Consider the following 16,129-nt stretch of genomic DNA (forward strand, 5'->3'; position numbering starts at 1 on the left):
TGTACTGTAAATAGTACCCCTCTGATAGTGCTCTCAAACGGGTCGGGTTGTCGGGTCGGGTCAGTCGGGTTAGCTCGTGTCGGGTCACTCGGGTCGGGTCGTCACATTCTTCACTTATTTTCTATACGGAATACTATAAAGAGCTTTGTTGTGGAATTCAATTCGAAGTTGGTGAATGAATGATAAATGTGACTAATTGAAGGTGAAATAGTAATAAAATTTTAATTTTACCCTATATTAACTAATTGGTATTGTAATTGTAATTAATATTACTACTGACTTTTTTCCTTTCTCCGCTTCTATGTCAAGTTAAATGTCACATTAAGTGAAATTGAAAGGAAATATCTAGTTAACGTCCCACGTTATGCACCAACGCTAAGAGAGACAGTGATGATGAGAAATAATTGAAGTGGTTGAATGAAGAAAGTGGGAGGAAATGGGAGAACACCGAGAAAACCCATGCACATGGGGTTTGTCCACCAGAAAACTTACTTGGTACGAGCTGGAATCAATACCCATGGACCTTCGGATCAAACATCTGCCTTTGGGCAGGACACATTATTATTATTATTATTATTATTATTATTATTATTATTATTATTATTATTATTATTATTATTATTATTATTATTATTATTATTATTATTATTATTATTATTATTATAACTTTAAGAGTGCCCAAGAAAGTTCCGCCGCCTTTTCACCAACACCTTCGAACATTGGTATGTAACCTAAGACGTACCTGGAATATCAAAAATCGTCTCCATCAGCCTCGACGACCTTCTGAAAACGTTCTTGAAGGCCATGGATTCCATCGCAGTCGAACTTGGTGGGACGTGAAGTGAAGAAGATATCAAGTGCATATTGAACCTCTACTAGCTGTTTGAATTGGCGTTCTCTAAGGTGATTGTCCAAGGAATGGAACAGGTGGTAGTCGGACGGTACAATGTCCGTGGAGTATGGCGGATCCAATAGTGTTTTCCATCCAAGGCGTAGAATGATGTACTGGGTCATTTTAGCCAGGTGGGGCTTAGCGTTGCCTTGTAACAAGAGGACCCCTTTGCGATTCAGAACTGCTGGATCCAGACAGTACACAGTGACAGTACACAGTTGCATTGATGATCTGACCAGCTGGTAGCAGTTCCCGATGGACGATACCTCGAGCAGTCCACAAAATGCACAGGAGAACCTTATTCTGGCGTGGTGCTGGCTTGGGCTGTTTTTGAACCGGTTCATGGGATGCTAACCAACAATGACGGCGCCGTGGAGCTTCGTACAGGACCCACTTTCCATCACATGTCAACACCCTGTTCAGAAATTGCTCCTTCCTCAGACGAGACACCAAAGAAACACAGGTGTCTGCTCGCGTTGCTTTCTGGCTCCAAGTCAAATCATGTAGGACCTATCAACCCAACTTGCAGTGCTTCCCAAGTTGATGGTGGTGGTGCAGAATAGTTTCTCCACTTACACTGAAAGGTAGTACCAGTTCCTCACATGTCTGCCTTCGCCTCAATTGCTGCCCGAAGATCTTTATTTTGAACATCTGTTTGTCTTCCGGCACGTGGTGCGTCTTCGAGTGTTTCGTCACCGTCCTTAAACCGTCATACCACTGCACTCTCCGCGTAGTCACGACACCCTCACCAAAGGCCTGTCATATCTTCCGCTCCGCGGAGCAGCAATTTGAACTCGTACAGCAAACAAGCCCTTATGACGCTCTGTGAAGGCCCCATGTTCACTCAGTCCTTACGCACGTTCACGGTGCATCTGAACAGCCACAACCAAGTAGTATGTTGGATATACTCACTAGTGTTGCTCACGAGACCTGGTTTGGGGCATTCTCGTTTCGAAAATGTGTCGTGAAGGTAGTCTCGTCTGGAAAAGTGCATATGTTTCTATTGAAAGAGCTCTGTCTCATCTCGTACCCTTTCATGAAAATTCTGTCTCGTCTCGTCTCGTCCAACAACTGACCTTCACCTTATATCCATTCGCATTCAACTCACGGTGTGAGGGCCAATTGAACACAGACCTCCACAAAGAGACAGAACTTTCTTGGTCACCTTCAGATTATTATTATTATTATTGCTGGAGTAGTGATTTGACTTTCTCCGCAATAAAATACTTGCTAATTTTATATAACGTTGCAAATATCTTCTAGATAAATTAATCAAGAAAAAATAAAAGGTAATTCCCTACAGAATGATATTTCAGTGCAATTAGTTCCTTATGATTCTATCAGACAGCAACGCTGTTTTTAAATAGAAAAATCGGAATGTTAACGTGATGAAATTGTTGTTTGTTACACAGCAAAAAATATTAAGAGAAGTTCTATATACATTCCTTACTAGAAAATAATGTTGTCTTCAGAACTTTTATTCTTTTAGCCTTCAAAACTTGTCTTCAGAACTCAGTCAAATTTTATTTTGACTTTTGAACTTGATTGCCTAAATTTTAACCTTGGAAATTTGGATGTGGAGTAAAATAAAGAAGGTTAGCAGGGTAGAGAGGAAAACGAATAAGGAAATGCTGAAAAAATGCAAGAGACGAGAGCAATATTAGACGATATAAGTAAGCGAAAAATGGACGGATCACAAGTTTTGATCTTGCTAAGGGATTGCATTCTGAGGGATGTAGTAAAGGGGGTGAAATCAGGAGAGCGAGAGTGTGTAAGAAGGTTGGAATTGATAGATTGTAATAAGGAGGGTGGTACTTTATGTTGGGCTGCGAGGCAGATATTAGCGGGAAATCGCAAAAATGGAAGCTTCTTACCTAATTCACGGAAACTGGCCTGTTTATTAATGGGAGAACACTGAGGAGGAGGAGGAGGATAATTATACTACAAGTAAAAAAAGCCGAAACAATGGTTTATGCATAAGAATTGGTCAGCATTTTTTTTCTGGTGGCAGTTTTGTAAAGTTCTAGCTCTCTCAAACTGGTTAGATTGTAAGTTCAAGTCACTCGGGTCGGTTGTCGGGTTAAGTCACCTCGGGTTGGTTCACTCGGGTCACTTTGGGTCGGGCCAATCGGGTCAGCTCGGGTCGGGTTGTCGGGTCGGGTCAGTCAATTTGAATCACGGGTGGGGTCGGGTCGGTCTTCAACACATATAATTTCCACGAAAATTACAATATACCACGGTTTATACCTCATTGGACTTCCAATAAAACGTTTTCAATGATGTGTACACCATGTCACCATTTTTGTATGAGGGAATGTCTAGAGGGATTTTGTGGGAATTTGATGGAGTGTAGATTCCTGTGTGTGTGTGTGTGTGTGTGTGTGTGTGTGTGTGTGTGCGTTGGTGAACCCGCCAATCTTTGTAGGTCGATCGGCTACAGAGCAGCACTCTGAGCAATTTTTGCAAAGCGAGCATTTTTTAGTGGTTGCTCGAAAAGTTTTTTACTTTTAACGCGTGCAGGACCATTATAGGGGTCCCCCCGTGAGTTCTTTTGATTCCGCTCGTTTATACGGATACAGCCGGTTTGTGTGTGTAAAGTGTGTGCTCAGACTGAAAAATTTCGTTTCTCGATCGGTGTGTATTCCGACGCAGTGCCATCTACGTGTGTATTCCAAGCAGGAACTAGAGCAATTCGAACTCCCAACGGCTGCGTTCACCATTGTTGCCAATCAAGTATTTGTTGAAACGTTAAAGAAAAACAGCAACTATAGCAAGGAATTTTTCACAGGAAGAACTCGGATATGAATATTACGTAAAAATAACCCTATGCCTAAAATGCTTTTTTTACTAGAGCTGAGGAGAGGGAGAGGGGAGGGAGACGTGTGTATATAAAATATATCTATATATATAAAATTGAAAATCACTATATTTATGACTTTAAATCTGCTGAACCGCTTGATCGATCTTGATCAAATTTGTAACATGGATGAGGTTCAAGGCCGGGCTGGTTTTAGGCTACTCACTTGGATGGTAAAAGTGAGGGGGAGGGGGAATTACTGAATAAAAATGAATAATGAATAAAAATTAATAAAACTAATAACTTTTGAACCACACAACCAATCTCCGTCAAATTTTCAACATGTATGAGGGTCGGGCCTTGGGTGCTTTTTATCGTTTCACTATGACGAGCCAGTATAGAGGAGGGGGAGGGGGAGATATATATGTAAAAAAAATAAAAATGACTGTCTTTGTGACTTCATCACTCTTGAATCACCCGACCAATCTCAATCAAATTTTCAACATGCATAAGGTTCGGATGTGGAAACATTTTTGTAATTTCACTTTAACGGTAGATCCTAGGGAAGGGGGTTGGGAGGGGGACATGAATAAAAACTAATAACTTTTGAACCACCCAACCAATCTCGATCAAATTTTCAACATGTATGAGGGTCGGGCCTTGGGTGCTTTTTATCGTTTCACTATGACGAGCAAGTATAGAGAAGGGGAAGGGGGAGATATATGTAAAAAAAAAAAATAAAAATGACTGTCTTTGTGACTTCATCACTCTTGAACCACCCGACCAATCTAAATCAAATTTTCAACATGCATAAGGTTCGGATCTGGAAACATTTTTGTAATTTCACTTTAACGGTAGATCCTAGGGAAGAGGGAAAGGAGGGGAACGTATGAATAAAAACTAATAAAACTAATAACTTTTGAACCACCCAACCAATCTCGATCAAATTTTCAACATGTATCAGGGTCAGACCTTGGATGTTTTTTATCGTTTCACTATGATGAGCCACGATAGGGGAGAGGGAGGGGGAGATATATGTAAAAAATAAAAATGACTGCCTTTGTGACTTTATTACTCTTGAACCATCCGACCGATCTCAATCAAATTTTTAACATACATGAGTTTTCGGGCAGGGATTAAGGCTACTCACTTTGACGATGCAACGTAGGGGAGGGGGAAGGAGGAGAAATTTAAAAATGATCAAAATGACCAATATTAGTGTTTTCGGGATCGATGAGAGAAACAGTGACACTTCTGATGCTGTAACATTCCAAGTTCAGCCCTGATAGTTGAGGAGAGGGGAGTTGCAACGTAGGGGAGGGGAATAAACATTAAAAATGATCGGAAATAGCTAATATTAGTGTCGAATCTATAGTTTTAGGATTTGCTGAGATTAATAGTGACAATTTTGACGCCGTGTGCCGCAGCACGGTTGAGGGGAGGAGGAGTTGTATATAATAATGATTGAAAATGACTAATATTAGTGTCTAATCCATAGTTTTCGGGATCATTATGATGAACAGAGACATTTCCGATCCGGTTTAAATCCAAAATCAGCTCCACAAGTTGAAGAAGGGGGAGAAAGAGATATATTAAAAATGGTCGAATATGTCCACTATCAGTAGAATTTATAGTTTTCTGGGTCGCTTAGAAGAGCAGTGATACTTTCGATCCCGTTTAAATCCAGATTCAAACCTTCAACTTGGTTGAGGGGGAGTAAAACGTTTAAAAATGGTCGAAAATGACAGATATTAGTGCTCAATTTACATTTTTGGGGTCGCTCAGACGGACAGTGATACTTCCGATGACATAGGCCGCAACAAGGGGGAGGGGGATATAATGATTCGAAATTAGTGTTGAATCTATAGTTTCTGGGATCGCCGAGATGAACAATGACACTTCGTATGGTGTTAATTCCAAATTCAGCCGCGCGTCTTCTGAGAGGGGGAGAGGGAAATAAAAAATAACCCATATTAGTGTCGAATCCATAGTTTCCTGGGTCACTGAGATTACCGGTAACACATCCAATGCTGTGCCGCACAACATGAAAGAAGAGGAGGGGGATATATATATATATATAAATGTTCAAAATTATCCGACACTAGTGTCTGATCCGTAGTTTTTAGGGTCGCTGAGATGAAGATGACACTTCCGATCCCGTTTGAAACCAAACTCAGCCCCGTAGCTTGGGAGATAATGAAATGATCGAAAATGATTAATATTAGCGTCGAATACGTGGTATTCGGGATCGCCGAGGTGATCAATAATCTTTCCGATGCCGTTTAATTCGATGCCATTAAAAACGAAAACAGCATATTTCACGGGTACAGAACACATGAGACACGGAATTGTGCATTTAAATTTTCATTTCACCCAGCAAAGCGGGTATATACTAGTAAAACCTCATAACTTTGGAATCACCACACCGATCTCATTCAAATTTTCAACATGGATGAAGTTCGGACCTGGGATGACTTTTATCATTTTAGTTTGACGGTCCAATGTAGGGAGGGGAAGAGGGTGTATCAGACCACCAGTCTTAGACATTTTTCTCAGCTTCTAGTGCACGTAGACGCTGGAAACAAAAAGTTAATGACCAAATGGTACATGAAGAATCAAATGGTGATACTTCCATATCCAGTGGCGTAGCGGGAATACACCAAGGGGGTCAACACCAAAATTTTTAATGGAAAATGGTATCAATTTCGATTTTTTAGAAGTAATATTGAAAAAGAATTAACTTTTACGGGAAACACCTTTCGTTAAATTCTACGGTTTCGGATCTACGTCTATTATTTGTTGTATTGCTACTATCAGACAACCCGGTAAACTCATTTTTCTGTTCATAGTGCACGGAGACACTTCAAACAGAAAATGAATGACTAAATCGTATCTGAAGAATAAAATGGTGATACTCCCATATCCAGTGGCGTAGCGGGAATGCATCAAAGTGATTAACTCCAAAATTCTTAATGGAAACTGGTATCAATTTCGACTTCTTTGAAAGTATTACTGATAAAGAAACAACTTTTACGGGAAACACTTTTCGTCATATTCTACGGTTTGGTATCTACTTATGTTATTTGTTGAATTGCCACTTCAGACCAATTGCCACCTCAGTCATTTTCCTCTGTTCGTAGTACACGCAGACACTTCAAACAACAACAAAAAACTGAATGACCAAATCGTACGTGAAGAATCAATGGTGATGCTTCTATATCAATTGGCGTAGCGGGGATACATCCACGGTGGTCAACTCCAAAATTTCAAATGGAAATTGGTATCAATTTCGATTTCTTTGGAAGTATTATTGAAATACAAACAACTTTAACGGGAAACACTTATCGTTAAATTCTGTGGTTTGGGATCTACGTCTGTTATTTGAAGTTGAATTGCTACTAGCAGTCCACCGGCACAGGCATTTTTCTCTGTTCGTAGTGCACGTAGACACTTCAAAAAAAGGATTCAAACTGGACCAGTAGTGTGCGTTGTGTATACTGACATCTCAATTACTCTTGAAGGTTGCTACATCCGTCCACAGAATGTCCCGGTGGAAACATGGGTTTCCTGGCACTCATCCACTGACAAAACTAGACGGATATGTAAATCTTGTTCTCGGAGTTCCTGATTCAGATGAACATGGTCAAAATGGAGCACGTTGTTGAGCAGAATCCTCCAAACCGTCATGTTGCTTATCGCAGCATCCCTGGCGAATCGTGTTTTCGAGATTTGGGGAACCACGTGGACTGCAGCAAGGATGCCGGGAGACCGTTTATCCTAAACACGGCGCCTGATCTGCTGACGTCTTTTGTGTTGAGAAGGGACATGCCCAGTCCTCTGCACACCAAGTGCAAGACGAAACGCTTTCCTCGACTGCCCAGCACGATTGAGAAACCGTTGATCATATAGCCGCGCAGCCTCGCGATAATTCTCCCGACTTCACTCAATACTATTAACATATCAAAAGCTACGATATTCGAAAACATCGTTTGAGTTCCCTCAAGCACACGAAATAATAGGCAATAGGAGCCGAAATAAACAAACATTCAACACTTTATCTTTCAACTACAAACAACAAATATTCAACTGTTTTATATCAGAACTTTTTTTCCGTTTTCTTCTCTTCTTCTACTTTGTCAGATGGCACTTCATTAATGTATTTTTCGCTACTAATAACCATCATACAAAAATTTCTCCCTTTTCACTCCTTTTTGCAGCTTCTTTCTCTCTTAACCCCCGTCTTCACCTGTATCTCATTCTTATGTGCAGGTGTAGCTTTGGCGCACGACACTTTGAACTATTTACATGTAAAATTCAATTCTTTGTATGGATAGGCATGTTTATAAGGAACAAATGGCGACAGAATGAAATACAAAGTAATACTCTGTATTATAGGTTTACAAGTGTAGTGTTCTAGTATAAAATGATCACAAGTGATTTACGCCGGATATAATAAGTGAGTGTATATAAAAGATGGCACTATTAGATTTTATTTTCCACTGGCAGCATATTTTTGCACAATGTAAAAAACCTGTATTTTATATGTTCAAGTGCAACGTTACTGGAAAAAAATTACAAGTGCTATTGAAATTCGTATCATTGACAAAACCCATTCCTTTTCATCTTGGCTTGCGCACATATCCCCGACTGCTGACAGACTTGTTCCTTTCGGACGCACTCCCGCGCTAGCGTACGGACCCACCAGCTTTATTCTTCTCTGACCCGAGTGGATAGCATTCGTGTTTTAATGGCCACCTAAGGCAGGTTGGTTTGAGTTTTTGCACTATAATATTTAATTATTTATCCCTGTATTTTATCTATGCCAAGTGAGACATTTCCATGTCGCCAAGGGAAACCTTTTAGGGGATAATAAGAAGGAAATTAGTAAAAGAATTATAAGTTTTAACAATTGTTTCTAGTGGTGCGCCAAAAGCAAACTTGTACGCATTCCTTTTCTCTCTGACTCTCTTTTTCACCTGTGTCTCAACGGTTTGCTTTAATTCTTCAGACTTCCATCCATCATCTTTTTGTATCATTTCTTTATACTTATCCTCTACATCTTTTTTCTTGACTAATCCCTTTATATCTTCGCCTTCTCTTTTATTTTTACACATTCTTATTATTTTACTATCTACATTTCTGTATTGTTTTCTTCTGTTTCTTTCTTTCGTAACTTTATTTTCTGTTCTCACCTGTTTACCATATTTGTTTTGGACTTCTATTATTTGTATTCTTTTCTTCTATTATTGTTGACCTTGTACGTATTCCCTGACTCATACTAAGGTATTCCATTTCTACTACCTGTTTGTCGGTGTGTCGGTGTGTCTACAGATCTGATTCCTCTGTTATCGATTTTCTGGTTCAAGATTCTCGTGTTTAACCTCTGAATTTCGTTTTACCAATTAAATTCGATTAATTACTAGTGAACATATTTTCTTCTCTGTATTGGCTACCTGAATGGAGCTTAACATAAAATCTCCACTGAACTAAAATTTCGTTCATCTTCTACATTCGTATTTGCTTCTGTCATCTAATTCTTCTGTAATTCAGTAAGGATGAAGATCTTGTCTTCCTTCTGAATATCTTGATCAGGCAACTCATTGATTCTTCTTATGTACCTATTTGTATAAATTTTGGACAATAGTGTGCAAAATGATTATATTCGTTGCAATCCCTACATTGTGCGCTCCTAGCTGAACATTGATATCTAAAATGTTTTCCACATGCTAAACAACCATATTGATAACATCCATATTTTCCTGTGATTGTTTCAGAACGAAATCTATTGATTTTATATAGTTTGTCCTGGTAGATATTTGTATCTTTGGTTGGTCTTTTGCGACATTCACTTGTAGCGAGAAAAATGCTTTTGTACACTGATTTAACAATGCACATCGCATAGATATAGCAAATCATGTAGCAATACTGCAAAGGGAAGTAACCATGTTTTGTGAATTTTATTCAAGAGTGGAAGAAGTGAATCTAGCTGCTCTCACTGTATTATTGATCTTCATTTGGGCCTAATTATCTGTTCTATACTAGCAACCTGTGCTGAATGGATACAAAATCATTGAAAACATGGTCGTCCCTGCATCAGGATTCATAAAACTCGTAGTGCCGTAACAAGGCGGAAGGGTGGTGTAAGGGAGCACTGCCTCCGCCAATTTCAGGAGGGGACTTGACTGGTGTCCAACTTTTTGTTTTGCACAAATTAGTACCTAACTCAAGAGTGCTAAGCATTTTCCGAAAGTAAACCTGGAAATATAAACATGTGAATATTAGTTCACATCTTTAGGGTAAAGGAGGTAGCCCCGGACATTTTAAAACATTGAACTGCCTCTTGGTAAAAAGATGTAAAATTACCTCGAAATAAACCTGAAATATGGAATGTGAACTTTATTAACAAACTGAACATATTGACATAAATGCTAAAATAATGAAATAAACAAATGGCAATACAGATCGCTAAATTTCACATATTTGGAATATTTGCGAGCACTAACGAATACGTAAGATGTTTGAAAAACATGATATTTACACCTAGAAGGAACAACAAGAAATCCTACTCACGAAGCTAACAGTGGTAACATGTGTAATGGATATCCGTTGATTCAATTGAGATGGTTTCATGAACCCAGCCATCGCAGGATTCACACTACACCCAGCCTTCATTGGACGTTTCACCACAAATTATACATTTAATGGGGCTTTGCTGTTAATATTTTCTGGTTGTCCGTGTAGTGGTTCATTAGCTTCTTGTTACTTTGCTATTTCGTTTGCTGAAGTCGCTTTTTCTCTCAATTTGCCTCTTATATGGTATCGAACTCTACCCAGGCCGAACGCTAAACGCCACTTGCGATTTTCTGTGAATGATTATAACTGTTCACTAATGGAGAGCTCTTTACTAGTTAATGGACGAGAAGATTCCGATTTCTCGGTCATGTGTGGAGAACATGGATTCGCTGCAGACGAAAAACAAGAAGTATCCCCCTTTTTCCTCCACCCCTAATGAAGTTGAACATTGTGGGTCTTCACAGGTAGGTCTAGTGTATCATCTTGCAACACGAATCAAGTTTGCGAACAGATAGTCGGGTTTGTAAATATCTGATGGTTCAGTGAATATATTCCGGTGCACGCTAATCTATTGAGAGCAATATCCATGCGACACCCGTTTCAATATGCCTCTGGAACAAGTTTAAAGCCGTAAATTAGTTTGAAATAAATAATTGCTAGCTTATTTTCAGATCGGTGTTATGGTTACAACGACAGTAGCCACACCATGCGGCTTAGCTGTAATGCTTTTGCCTCTACCGAAGTCGATGGTGATAAGTAGCTTAAGATTAAAAGGTAAAATCTTCTATCCTACAGCGGCCTAGGGTGGTGATTTAAAGGATATCTTTCTTACCTATCGTAGTTTTAGAAGATAGTATAGTTGTATCTCTCTGCTTATACGTGCTCCGGTGCAGGTAGTTATAGAAATATTCCTTTGCCTATTACGGCTTCAGAAGTTGGATTTAAGGAAATCTCCTTAACACAAAACGATTTCAGGAATAGTTTAGGAAGGTTAGCGATCAGCACTGGAACTTATTCTTCTCTCCACTTGAGGTCTTCTTTTATGGCTGTCCTCTGAAAGAAAGTTCGTGAGGAGAGGGTTGGCCATCTTCGATTCCCTTCGGAACCAACTTTGCGTCTTTCTGGTATCCTCCTTCCACCGTCTGTTGGTGATTATGTTTTGAATAGGAAACACGTGCTCGTTAATGAAGCATGCTTTATAGTATTTGCTTACACCTGAGGTACGGAACCTTACAGCCTCCACACCAGGAACATAATCCACAAGATTATTTGAAAAGTACAAATATTGTTGTGGAAACATTTGTTAAAAAGGTTCTATTTTCATGGCAAAATCCTTGATACGTGCCAGTAAGTAGGAACATAAACCCGTAAACCTTTGCAAAATTCACTTTTGGTGGAATCTTGAATTCTGTACTTTTTGCTTTCTTGCAAAGATTTTAATTGAATTGCCTGATACTAAATATCCGAAAGCATTCAGCTCTGAGTAAAATAAATTTGTCTTAGGTGAAGCACAAAATTTTTTAATTTTTAAAATACAATTCCGATAGCTATTGTTGAAGACTGTAACCTCCCAGCACGATGTCATCGGCAAAAGATCTTATTCGTTAATCAATGTAAAATCATCCTAGTTGCAATTAAGAGAGCTTGCGTGGTAGTTTAATGACCCATCACGCATATGAGAATTTTGTAAGATTTTCTTGTGTGATTGACCTTGAAGATCATGTATCAGCGGTTTTTCGGATGGATCAAGATTTGGAGAACACTGCCGATTTAGGGATTCTTATTTTGTGATTGTAGCCCCTATAATGTCCAATTCCGTCCAGAGTGTATAAAAACATTTTTATATTTGTATAATAACTCATGAATGGCCTGTTTCTGCGACTGGTCTAGATTACGATTAATATCAAAAACATCAATTTTGAAAAATTTTATCTATTCTTCAAAGAAATGACAACCTCCTCTTTTCCTGTACAATTTTTATTTTCTTCTATTTTGTACGCTTTCATTGCTGGAAAAGATTAATCCTGGCATGCCACAAGGTCCACCACTGACGTATTTTTCCTTAAAGTTACAGGATAATTATTTGGATTGGAAATTAAGTCATGTTGTTTACCTTGTCAAGGAAGTCGTAGAGAAACGATACGAAGAAAGATGAATAATCTTCAATCTGTCTTTTTTGCTATTACCGGAATAAATGCGTGGAAAAGTTGAACTAACGTAATGCGTTTGTCGATAAAAGAGCAAGCTTGTCTTTGTCTAAGTATATGAGAGGTGTGTTGTGATAAAATGTTTTCCTGGTTCTTTTCTGGTAATGTTGGCTTCTTATGATTTTTAAATAGAGATATAAGATTCTTTGTTAAATCGATTGTAAGATAAGCGTTTAAGCAAGTCTAAACTAAAAATAACTGGAATACATGATTTCTTCCTCATACGAAAGTAATGAATGTCGTTTCCTAACTTTGAATGATACCATTGCTACATATTTCAAGGTAATGATTTTATTTCATATCCCTTTAACCGCTGTTTTATGTGGTATTAATTGAACATCAGGAAGTAAATATTCGAAAGGCCAGATGAAAATGTGGGATCCGGTTTCCAATAGCACTGTTCGTCTGCGTAATTTAGTGACTATTTATAGGCTTTGTTCTGACATTAGAATTGCTTGATCTTTGACTCCTGAACAACGCTTGGCCCTATTCGTTTTTTGGGCGTTTAAAATAGGTAGAATCACAGTACCTACGCTTTCTGCATATTGAGAAGTCCAGTATTTGATCTTCTGTTGTGGATTTTGTTGGAGGTTTCGTGGTGTCCCTTGTTTTCCTCTATACTTCACCCCGTTCTAATAGTTTTTTTTGTTTCGTCACTTATTCCCTTAATTGCTCTTTCTATTTTGGTTATACAAACTGGTTTCTGCAACTATTAAATAGGGCTGTGCCATTTTATTGGTCAGGGAAGAAAAATAGTTTTAAACAGGAATTTTCTGCTGGTGTGGAGATTCTACGACGTTGAGGTTAGACTTCTGATCTTTCTCTAGTTGTGGTGGTGACATTGAAGTATGTAATGGCGGAGCAGGAGGATTATATTGAAAAAATAGGATTTTGTCTAGGTACTACAAATTTCACATTAATTTTATCCTGTAATGATGCAAGAGACTGAGGTAGTACATTTATGTGTATACAAATACAGTGCGCCAATATATAACGAATTGAGTTATTTTGCAATAGAGAAATGAAATCTACACCGAAAGCAAATATGTCTATGAGCTTCTTCGTGGCTAAGCGGTTATCGTGCTCGCCTTTGGAGTGGGTGACCCGGGTTCGATTCTCGGCGGGAGCTCATGTTGTTCGGATTCGACGTTAATCAGTAGGTTCCGTTTCATATAGCTTCGCTGCTTAAGGGGATGTTAAACTCAAAATCAACTTAACTGAAAGTATATGTCTATCAAGTGGCTAGCGCAAATGTCAGTAGTTGAGCAGTAACAGAGTTACACATTATTATTATTATTATTACTGTTACTATAATAATAATTATTATTATTAATGAATAGAATGTTGCAATTAGGTTTTGTTCCCTGAAGTTGGGAAGTCAACTACGAAATCTCATAGGTAGTTATATAATGCTTATATGAAGCATTGTGTAGCATTTGAGTTTCGCAATAGTTCGTAAGGGCAGTGAGTCTTTGAAGCAAGCCGGTAGGACAGAAAGCCGAGAGAACAATGGTGCACATGTAGAAGCCAGGGATCAAGTTTTGTTGGTCACTAATTTTGGATTCCAATGATCTCGCTATTCTTTCATTAAATTAACAGTTGAATCCCATGGGAGCAAATATATGGAATTCATGGAGAGATCGAAGTAAAAAAATCTGTAAGAGACTGTAAATATGTGAAGACATACGGATAAAAAAAAGTTGTCAAAAAAGTGAAGGCACAGATTATTGCTAATCATTCGCGTTAAAATTGAAAACATTGCGTATTAGCATAAGCCATTGTTTGTTTCATAGTTACTACGGATAAAATAGTAAAATAGATAAATTGATTCGATTAGACATATATATAATAATATTCCAGAGCAACAGAAACTTTAAGTGATACAAGATTATGACGTTCAATAGTATATTATTCATAGTATATGAACTAATAGTATATTAGTTCAATAGTATAATAGTATATTTGTGTGTTGTTGCTAAGTGTTAGTGCAAGTAACATGATAATGTCTTAACATTTTAAAATCCCTCCCTTGTCAATTTTAAACTTACTGCCTGTTTCGTTTTAGTGTTTTATATTCTATCTTGTTTTCCAGTATTCTTGCCGTTTAGTACTTCATTTTCGACGTTATAACAAAAATATTAAATTCGATGGTAAGAATAGTTGAGTGAAGTTGATTTTTCGTTTAACGTCTCTATCAGCAGCGAGGCTATATGAGACGGGACCTACTGATTAAAATGGAATCCGAATCACATGAGCTCCCGCCGGGAACCCGGGTCTCCCACCTGGTATGAATAATGTATCTTGTTTCGGTGTTTCTTGTAGGCATACAATATTGTTCTCCCGCTGGCTTTGTAGCTGCCACGTGCCTTTTTGGTCACATTGTCTCATGGAAGCAATTATAAAATCTGAACTATTATAGTGGTTCGGATTCCACCTTGAACTATAGGTCTCCGTCTCATACAGCCTCGGTGCAGAAAGAAACAATAACCTTCATCAAACACACAAACAGATGTAACCCAACTTTAGTCTCGCCATTTCATTTCAAAATGAAATAAAATCTTACAGTTTAACATCCCACGATTGTGACCGTTAGGTTAAGGGAGACGATGACTAAGGCAAGTGAATGATGATGGAAGAATTAGTGGAATGAGAATGTGGAAGGAAATGGGAGTACTCCGAGAAAACCCATGGTAACGATGTTGTCCACCACAAACTAACTTCCCCGGGGGATTGAATCAATGCGCTATTCCATTCGAAATGAAATGAAATTTCTAGTTTTACATCCCTTGGTTATACTCTATAGCTTATAATAGACGTGTGATTAATGAGAGTGAATGATCATGAAATAATTGGTGGAAGGGAAATGTGGAAGGAAATTGGAGGACCCAAGAAAGTCAACAGCATTAATCCATGTGTTTCATTTGTTACAAAGTTAACTAGTGTTTAAAGGAATTGCTCTAATTGCATTGCTCAAATTTACTCACTGAACTCGCATTTCACACATTTTACACACAATATCTTTGTTTGTTTGTTAGTGTCTTCGTTTGTTACATTTACTCGTTTTGCAAATGCCCAGTTGGTTTGGGTGCTCACTTGTACGTAACCAGTCATGGTCGAGATACTGCATTCTGGTGCTTCTGGAAATGTAGCTTTATCTATGACGCAACTTTTGGGAGCGTATCATGAAAATAGCTCCATTAATAAAGCAGATATGAGTGCATACTCGGTTTTCCTATGGCCCAGCTCGCATACGCCTTTTGTAGGGTAGACAAACAGGGGTGTGTGTGTGTGTGTGTGTGTGTGTGTGTGTGTATGTATGTATGTGTGTGATACCTTACAGGATACAAGATGTCGAGGAAGTGTGTAAATAAACCGGACGATTTCTGTTATGTATGTGGGGAGCTGATATTTAAATCACAACGTCGATGTTTTACTCCACTTGTGAGGAAGTGTTATCAGTTATATTTTGTTTGCTGTGTAGGAGACCAGGATAAGAACTGGGTTCCTCACTACATTTGTTGTACTTGCGTGAAACGTCTTACTGGGTGGGCAAATGGTGGACGAAACATGAACTTCGCAGTACCGATGATCTGGAGGGAACCAAAAGATCATTCTTCAGACTGCTACTTTTGTATGACACAGATAAAAGAAATAAGCAGT

Source organism: Thermobia domestica, chromosome 5 (assembly GCF_964235325.1).
Source record: "Thermobia domestica chromosome 5, izTheDome1.hap1.1, whole genome shotgun sequence".
In the NCBI taxonomy this organism is placed as follows: Eukaryota; Metazoa; Arthropoda; class Insecta; order Zygentoma; family Lepismatidae; genus Thermobia; species Thermobia domestica.